Source organism: Brassica oleracea, chromosome C3, assembly GCF_000695525.1.
Source record: "Brassica oleracea var. oleracea cultivar TO1000 chromosome C3, BOL, whole genome shotgun sequence".
In the NCBI taxonomy this organism is placed as follows: Eukaryota; Viridiplantae; Streptophyta; class Magnoliopsida; order Brassicales; family Brassicaceae; genus Brassica; species Brassica oleracea.
Genome location: NC_027750.1, coordinates 53,771,559 through 53,781,054, shown reverse-complemented (window position 1 = coordinate 53,781,054; position 9,496 = coordinate 53,771,559). Strand labels below are relative to the sequence as shown.

The 9,496-nt window shown below is 39.0% G+C and overlaps 1 long non-coding RNA gene across 2 annotated transcripts; it reads left to right on the top strand.

Moving 5' to 3' along the window:
* Positions 1-5,877: 5,877 nt before the first annotated feature.
* Positions 5,878-8,175, top strand: LOC106333316. 2 transcript variants are annotated; one of them, XR_001268336.1, is made up of 4 exons: positions 5,878-6,214; positions 6,298-6,571; positions 6,825-6,843; positions 6,924-8,175. It is a non-coding gene; the product is annotated as an uncharacterized LOC106333316 (long non-coding RNA). The 2 variants fall into 2 exon arrangements; XR_001268335.1 differs by having other exon boundaries at positions 6,825-8,175.
* Positions 8,176-9,496: the final 1,321 nt, after the last annotated feature.

Below are 9,496 nucleotides of genomic sequence, written 5' to 3'. Positions count from 1 at the left end.
AAATATGGAAAGAGTACAAATCATAAACTAATAAGGAAAAGGAAAGTAGGGTTGGCCGACTCTCTCTCTAGGCGCCGGCTCTCTCTCTCTATCATGTATGGGCCGGTTATGGATCGGGCCGTTTATGGACCGGGCCGGTTATGGACATCCACAATATGATTTATAACACTCCTCTTTGGATGTCATAACCATACAGAGTTTCTAATACGCTTTAGATATTGTCTCATTAAAACTTTACCAGGAAAACCCAATGGGACAAAACCATGGTGAAGGAAAAAGAGTACAACACGTATTACTCCCCCTGTTCTGAACATCACTGAAGGTCTTTCAGTCTACGCATCCCTATCTGATGTGTAAGCTTCCTGAACGTCGAGGTAGGAAGTGACTTGGTAAATAGATCAGCTGAGTTGTCGCTGGAACGCACTTGGACCACTTGGACCTCGCCGGTTTTCTGTAGTTCATGCGTGACGAAGAATTTAGGCAAGATGTGCTTCGTCCTGTCTCCTTTGATGTAGCCGTCCTTAAGCTGAGCAATGCATGCTGCATTGTCCTCATACATCACGGTTGGTGCGTCCTTGCCTTCGGACATCCCACAATCAACTCGTACATGTTGGGTCATGGACCTCAACCAAACACACTCGCGGCTGGCCTTATGTATAGCCAATATCTCTGAATGGTTTGAAGATGTGGCCGCGATCGTCTGCTTCATGGAACGCCATGATATGGCCGTTCCACCATGTGTGAAAACATAGCCTGTCTGTGATCGAGCATTGTGTGGATCCGAAAGATAACCTGCATCAGCAAAGCCAACTAAACCTTCTTTGTTTTTGGTTTGTATAAAATAGACCCAAGTCTTTCGTTTCTTGTAGGTAACGAAGAACATGTTTAATCCCGTTCAAGTGCCTTTGGGTCGGACAAGAGCTAAACCTAGATAGTAGGTTCACGGCAAAACATATATCTGGTCGTGTGTGACTAGCCAGATACATCAAAGCTCATATGGCACTGGGATATGGCACTTCGGGACCTAGGACATCTTCATCGTCCATCATAGGACGGAACGGATCAGTGTCCAAGCTTAGAAACCTCACGACCATGGGGCTAGACAATGGGTGAGACTCGGCCATATTGAATCTCTTGAGTACTTTTTCTGTATATGCCATTTGATGCACAAGGATTTCATCTCTTATGTACTCAAGCTGTAATCCCAGACAAAACTATTTTTTTCCAAGATCTTTCATCTCGAATTATTTCTTAAGATATTCAACTGTATGGGAGATCTGTCCAGAGGTTCCTAGGATATTCAAATCATCAACATACACTGCTAGAATCATAAAGCCCTGGCCGAATTTCTTTATAAAGATACAAGAGCTGATCGGATCTTTCTTGTATCCTTCTCTCTCTAGGTACTCACTTAACCTATTGTACCACATTCGGCCTGATTGTTTCAATCCATAAAGTGACTTATTCAACTTTATACAGTGTTGTTCTCGAGTACTCGATTTGTTTTTCAACTCTATACCCTCTGGTACTTTCATATAAATCTCGTTTTCCAGTGGCCCATATAAGTATGCAGTTACAACATCCATTAACCCATCCATTAACCGAAAGTCAAATTTCTCTCTTATAGCCAGACTTATCAGGAATCTAAAAGTAGTAGCATCCACCACAGGGGAGTATGTCTCCTCATAATCTATTCCTGATCTCTGTGAGAATCCTTGTGCAACAAGCCGTGTTTTATATCTAACGACCTCGCCGTGTTCATTTCTTTTTCTCACAAAGACCCATTTATAGCCGACTGGATTAACATCATATGGTGTCCGGACTATTGGTCCAAAGACATCTCTCTTCTTTAAAGAGTTTAACTCCACGTTTATAGCTTCTTTCCATTTGATCCAATCTGATCGTTGAGTGCACTCATAAATAGACGTGGGTTCATGATCCTCATTCAAATCCATAAGTTCAAGTGCTACCTTGTATGCAAATATATCATCAATGTCAACATTCTTTTTGTTCCATTGTATCCTAGACAAGACATAATTTATTGAGATCTCATTATTATCAGAACCTTCAGTACCTTGAATCTTGGCGTCCCAAAAATCAGGATTAGATACATCAGGGCCGGCCGCATCTAAGTATTTGTGATCGGCCGTGATTGCTATTAGGGTTTTGGGATCGGCCGCGGCTAAGTCCCGGGATTTTGGAACGGCCGCGGTCGTGTCTAGGGTTTTAACAACCTCGGTTTCATTCTTTGCACCTTTCTTAGATTTCCGAGGGTTCTTATCTTTGGAACCTATTAGTCTACCACGTTTCAAACGTTGTCCAGACTCTATAGCAACTTGATTGTATCCCTCTTGAACATCTATACTGATTGGTGCATTAGCGGATGGTATATATGACTTAGTAACTCTTTTTGGGCCAGCAAAGGAATCTGGCAATTGATTAGCTAGCTTTTGTAAATGTATTATCTTTTGAACTTCACAATCCTGAGTTCGAGGATCTTGCCAAGATAAGAATGTTTGATTCCATGTAATTTCTTTTACCAGCTTACTATTCTCTCCCCCTAATGTTGGATGTTCGGATTCATCAAAGTGACAATCCGCATATCTGGCCTTAAGCAAATCACCCGTAGTTGGCTCAAGGTATTTAATAATCGTGGGAGATTCATATCCAACATATATCCCCATCCTCCCTTCGGCCGCGTGCAAGACCGCGTGTCCCTAAGCTGAGACCAGAAGCTTAGACCTCATAAGTAATGGTCTAGCTATTAGTTGAATTCGTTTTATGAATGATTCGGCTAAGCCGTTCTGTGTATGTACATGTGCCACGGAGTGTTCAACAGTTACCCCCATGGACATACAGTAATCATTAAACGCTTGGGACGTGAACTGACCAGCATTATCAAGACGTATAGTCATGATGCTTTAGAGACTTTTATATCAAAAACTTTCCTTCAATAAGTTATAATAAGAAAACAAGTTCAAAGCAATATCAAAACATTAAAAACATAAAACAAAGAACACAAAAACATAGATGGCCGAAATCAACTTTGCTCTTTTTAAACAATCAGAAGTTTCATAATCCATGATATCATCTTTTTCATGATTGAAATCTTCTTCACCATCTTGATATGTCATATGAGCATCAGGATTCTTCCCTTTCAAACTCTCTTGGTAGAGGTCAACGAGATGTTTGGGAATCCTACATATCTTAGCCCAATGATTATCCATACCACATCTATGGCACACAGACTTGGTCGAGTTATGTGGCTTGAAAGATGTACCATGGCCTCCATAGGAGCCACGGCCATATGAGTTGCCTCGGCCTCGACAAAACGAGTTTCGGCCTCGACCACCACGTCCATGCCATTTTCGACGACCACGGCCGTGTTGGCTATCACTCTGGACATGGTTCGACTCTTTCTTAGCCTCTACGGTCGCATGTGCCTCAGGTAATGGGTTTGATCTAGGAGGTCTCAATTCAATGTTCCTCATCAATAGCTCATTGTTTTGCTCCGCAAGCAATAAACAAGAGATCAGGTTAGCATAAGTAGAGAAGCCCTTCTCACGGTACTGTTGTTGTAACAACACATTGCTTGTGTGGAAGGTGGAAAAGGTTTTCTCAAGCATATTCTTATCCGTTATATCCTCACCGCACAGTTTAAATTTCAAAACTATTTTAAACAGGGCCGAGTTATACTCGTTCACAGACTTAAAGTCCTGGATTCTGAGATTCTTCCAATCATATGTAGCCTTTGGTAATAAAACCGTTCTCTGGTGATCATATCTCGTTTTCAACTCTGTCCAAAGGTCTAGAGGATTCTGAATAGTCATATACTGATCTTTGAGACTCTCAATAAGATGATGGCGTATAATTAATATCACACTGTATCTATCTTTCTCACTTGCATTATTGTCCTCGGTGATACACTCACCGAGTCCCTTGGATTTCAAGATGATCTTAGTATCAAGTGTCTATTGCAAGTAATTATCTCCAGAGAGATTTAGGGCAGCAAAATCCAAGTTGTTGATTTTCGACATCTGAAATCATATATTTCATCTTTAAGATTATAGTGTTCAATCGAATGCAATCAATATATATGTTCAAGCAATTAGGTTTCTAAGTTCAAACAAGCCTTGCGGCCATGACAAGCCTCACGGCTAAGAACAAGCCTCACGGCCAAGCAAGAGATGATCATGCAATATTTATTTGCTTACAATCCTAGCATACGATTTCTATATGCAATCAATTCATACGTGATATGCATGCATGATACAAAACAAGCCTCACGACTATAAGGTATGTCCAAGCAATTTGAATTATATATGTACATATGGTTATAATGCAAGCCTATCATACGGTTTCTATATGTTCATACGAATTCTAAGTTATATAATTGCAATCAAATAATTAAGCAATGCATCAAGAAGTTAATGTTCTATCAACCTAACGGATAATGTTCAATCGGTTTCAAGTTTAAACAAGATGAGAACTAATCAACTTAGGCGATTTCTATCGCAAGATAACATTTAATTAGTTTCATCAATTCAATCAACCAAATTCAAGTATGAGATTAATCAATCCTAGCAAAACGATTTCTATGTGATCAATCTAACAATACGATCTCATTCAATATCAAAACAAGAATTCGGTTTAATTAATCAAACAAGCTATCATACAATTTCAATTTCAAAACAATCAATCGATTTTAATTTAGAACATATATAATTCGATTAGGGTTTATATAAAATCGATCATGTCTTTAGCTTTTATGGTTTGGATCGATTTCTTTCATAACATGTAATATACATGTATGCGGCTAAGCTATCAGGAATTGGGGTATCGAACTTATGATTATGAGCTTCGATTTACTCATTGGGGTTTTGATCTATTACCCTATGGTTTCGATTAGGTTTAAGATTTTATGGTTTCAATTCATATCAAGCAATCAACATTATTATGGGTTCTCTTTAAGGTTTCGAATTACCTTAACCTCAAGTAGGGTTGAATGGACCTCCAATGAGAAAAAGAACCGCGAGCTGAACGTTGAGATTGATATGCGAACGAGCTGAGGTCGTCTAGAGCTGAAACGGATCGCGTGCTGTTCTTGCTGGTATCGGGAACGCGAGCTGAAGCTGAGATCGTCTGATCACGAACGGAAACAAGCTGTTGTCGCGAGCGGTATCGAGTCGTCTATCGCGAGCTGGCTGAGATCATGTCTCGGGATCGAGCTGAGACAGTCTGAGGTCGTGAGCTGGGATCATGTCACGAACGGGAACAAGATGAGAATTAGGTTTAGGGTTCGTGATCGGGAGTTCTCAACGGTTAGGGTTTGCCGTGGAGGGGATTATGGATTCGTCGGCTAGGGTTTGTTTAGCTTAGGGTTTAGAGTGTGATCGTGCTGATAACGTGTTGTGAAACAAGAGAATAGAATATGTATGTTTCTGTATTATTCATAAACATAAGGAGCCCTTTATATATAGGGAATTACACCGTCATAGAATAATGGAATGACTAGAGAAAAGGAAATACAAATATGGAAAGAGTACAAATCATAAACTAATAAGGAAAAGGAAAGTAGGGTTGGCCGACTCTCTCTCTAGGTGTCGGCTCTCTCTCTCTCTCTCTCATGTATGGGCCGGTTATGGACCGGGCCGGTTATGGACATCCACAATATGATTTATAACAAACTTCTATTTTATATGCATAAAAGTTTAATATAATCTAACAATACTAAAAGGGATATATGCTCAATGGAAAGAGCTGCCACATCAGATTAAAAAATCATCCAATCAGAGCATTCCTTACTGCCACGTCATACTCTCAGCGTAAAGAGAGTCATCGTCTCTGATTCTTCCTCGTCCTCTGCGTCTTCCGACTCTCAACGTTTCTCTGTTACTGCGTGTTTCTCCACACTTAATCATTCATTCATGTTCTTTAATTCTCTCTTATTGAGCTAACCTTCCAACTCCCTCTCTTTCTACTCCTGTATAAATCACTTCCTCAAAGGTTTAATCGAACCGTTCTCTACAGCATCCATTCGATGACAATAACCGATGGCTGAAATTGATTCAACATCCGACAAGTCTCCTATTGCATTTTATTTCATCGACATATCACCATGGCCATCGGACTCGGGATTACGCTTTAGTTTGATCCATTTCTGGGAGGCCATAAACACTGCCAGTGGTAGGAGCTGCTAATCCTCAACGAACAGGTATAATTGATTTTCTATACAATTTCCTTCCAGTGGATTCTCACTCAAACTTCCTTACATCTTACTGATTTCTTTTCCAACAGGGCACTGTGATGCAAGGTTTCATTTCATCAAACTGTTTTCTGCGCTACCAGCCTCAACTCAAGTCAGGATCCACTTACAGCCTCAAGAATTTCTTCGCTACGAAGCCCAAAGAGATCTATCGAGTTTCTGATCTGCGTGTAACCATTTGTTTCTCGAACAGCTCTGTCCTCTTCCATCTTGACCACATATGCACCCCTAAAAACGCTGGCCGGTTCAGGTTCCACTTACATGAAGGTTATGAAGCCAACTGTGGACTCAGGGGAGACCTCTATGGTAAGCTCTGAAACGATCTTCAGCTTATCTGCGTTGTAATTGATGCATATTATTGAGCTTCTTTTCTAATTTCACTTTATTAATTTTCAAAACCACTTTCGTTGTTTACAGTTGGGTTTAATAAACTTAGGTAGCTAATTAGCAATCGTATAAACACAAAGACAACGTAGAACTAGAAATTAAACTTTTTTTTTGTTTATTTTACGTTGTAGTTTTCTTCTATATTTTTCATACTGCTTTGTTACTTTTATAGGTGATCTCCATTGAAAAAGGTTTATATATTTTGCATACTGCTTTGTCACCAGAATCTGGACTAACAGCTGGACACTTCTCTTGAACATATTTGCTCCAGGAAAGTATGTATGTATATCTTCCTTATGGGCACATACACACGCACACATCTGTGTAAGATGTTTGAGTTTGTGCAGATATAAATATATGCCTAACCATTGTAAGTGATTTAGAAAAATTATTCTTTATCATTAAAACTATGGTTATAGGTCATGGTATAGTGTTTGTCTCGTGTGAATGAATACAATTTTGACTCATTGGTGCATAATCAACTTATGTACGAGTCCCTCAACCACCTTCGAAGAAAGGTATGTTAACACCACTTCATCTCTGAAGTCGTGAGTATGTAAGCGGAGATGCTAGCACCAGGACAGCTCCCATATTGGAAGACATTAAGACGCATTAGGGACTTAGGGATGGAGATTTTGACTGGTGGGCTACAAGCAGATGATTGGCGGAAACTGTTGGAGATAAAAAAAATTATCAATCAGGTGTCCAACCGAGTTCAAGAAGGAGCTTGCGGTGCATTACTTGTGTAGGGAGGCGCGCATATGCCTGTTTGATATGAGATCCCTTGGGAGACCTTTAGAGAAAAATTAAATAGGAAGAATTTCCGCAAGAGGCGATGAACAGTTTGGAGAGATCGTATCAGGATCTTCGTCAGGGCTTCATGTCAGTTAGGGAGTATGAGAGAGAGTTTAACAGCCTCAGAAGGTTTGCACTCAGTGAGAGAGACTGGAGAACAAGCTGCGATTAGTAGATTCTTGGAGGAATTGAGAGCATATACGCAACCAATGTGCAGTACGGACATATGGTAGCTTGATTGAGTTGGTATAGAAATCAGTCAGGATGAAGGCCAGGCTTTTGGAGGAAGCAAAGCTCCTGAAAAGTACTCAAGCCAAGATGGCCAAGGGAGCAGAGTTGTCCTGGTGGAGTCAAAAACTGTAGGAGGTGTGGTCAGCGAGACCATTATGCACAGGACTGCACAGCTCATTTGGTTGAAGGACAACAAGATAATCAAATCAAGGGAATTTGCCACCACCTCTTAAGAGGCAAGCTGTGGTACCTCGCGTGTTTGTTACGGCAGGTCAGGATGGCACATAACCAATAGAATACAAAGAGTGTGTGGAGATATCCCTAAGCAGGGTTTCCTTTTTCGTGGAAATGGCAGGAGAGGGCAAACACGAGGAAAACACATGCTTACCAAATAGTTGATCATTTTTTTTTTGCGTTTCTTAACGTTTGACAACTACTATACTATTTCAAGTTCCAGTGTTTTACTCCACTTCCGTCTCGAACTTCAGCTACATTCGCTTCACTTCGTCACCAATATTTTTCTAAAAATGAAGAATTAGTTGTTTCTTTTCATTGGCTTAATCATGCGCCAAGCTGCACGTAAGGTGGGCTTTGTCCGTTTATTATTAACCATGAGCTTTATTTTATCAAGGACATGCGTGGTCTATCCTGTTGCATTATATTTCGTCGATAAATCATAGACGCTGCACAAACAATAACCATGAGCTTTATTTTAGCAAAGATATGCGCGTTTTTATTGTGAAGTAAGAAAGCACTTTACAAAACTGTTTCATTCAAAGACAAATACTTTGTTAATATACATATAACCTAAACGTTTCCACATGAAGTTAGTATATAATTTTGTATGAAAATAGCACATTGCGAAAAATGTAATAATACTAAGACCACAAGGATTTTCAAGATCATTAACGATAAGATAGCTGCCAACTCAATAGTAAACTCCGAGGTGAGTTTTCCAACTGCTGTATGTGTATATCTACTGTATAAGATATATTCAACTGCCAGATTTATGCAACACAAATATAGTGAAAATATATCGATGAACCAAATAGTTTTTAAAATTATAATAATACATAAAACATATAAAAAATATGTTTTCTAAATTTTATTTAATAAATAGTGACATGTTAGATAGAAAATAACTTAATATAAATTAACAAATTAAAAAATAATTGTATATGTATTATTTATACTCTATGTGATATGAACAACTAAAAACAGTCAAGTTATTAAGTTAAAACAATTTATTTTACCAGGTTTATGAGGATTAAAGAAAACTAAAACAAAAAAAATAGATATTATTTCTTTTTATAGTATTAATAAGTAGGGAATTTGCCAAAACTAACCCACAACTTGATTTTAACCCCAAACATATACTCAAACTTGAATCAAATGCAAAACTAACCTAAAAGCCTTGTGAAATTACAGCTCAGCTCCTTGTGACCAAATAAAAAAACAGAAATCAGTTTTACGAATATAGCCCTAGTAAGTCGTCTGAGTCGTCTGAGATGTTGGAAGTCGTCTGGACGACTTCAAAGTAAGTCTTCCGGTGTAGCTGATCTTAAAAATAATTTTTAAATTTTTAAAAAAATATTTTGATAAGCGAAAAATTAAAATCATGTAATTATAAACAGTTTTAAGTGATATATAGACGGCTTACAATTCAGTTGTCCGTCAGACGACTTACATGTAAGTCGTCCAGGATTTAGGAGGTTTGACCAGGATTTACGAAGTCGTCGGGCGGATGACTGAATTGTACTCGTCGGGCGGATGACTGAATTGTAAGTCGTCTGGGTGTGATTAAATATTGAAGTCGTT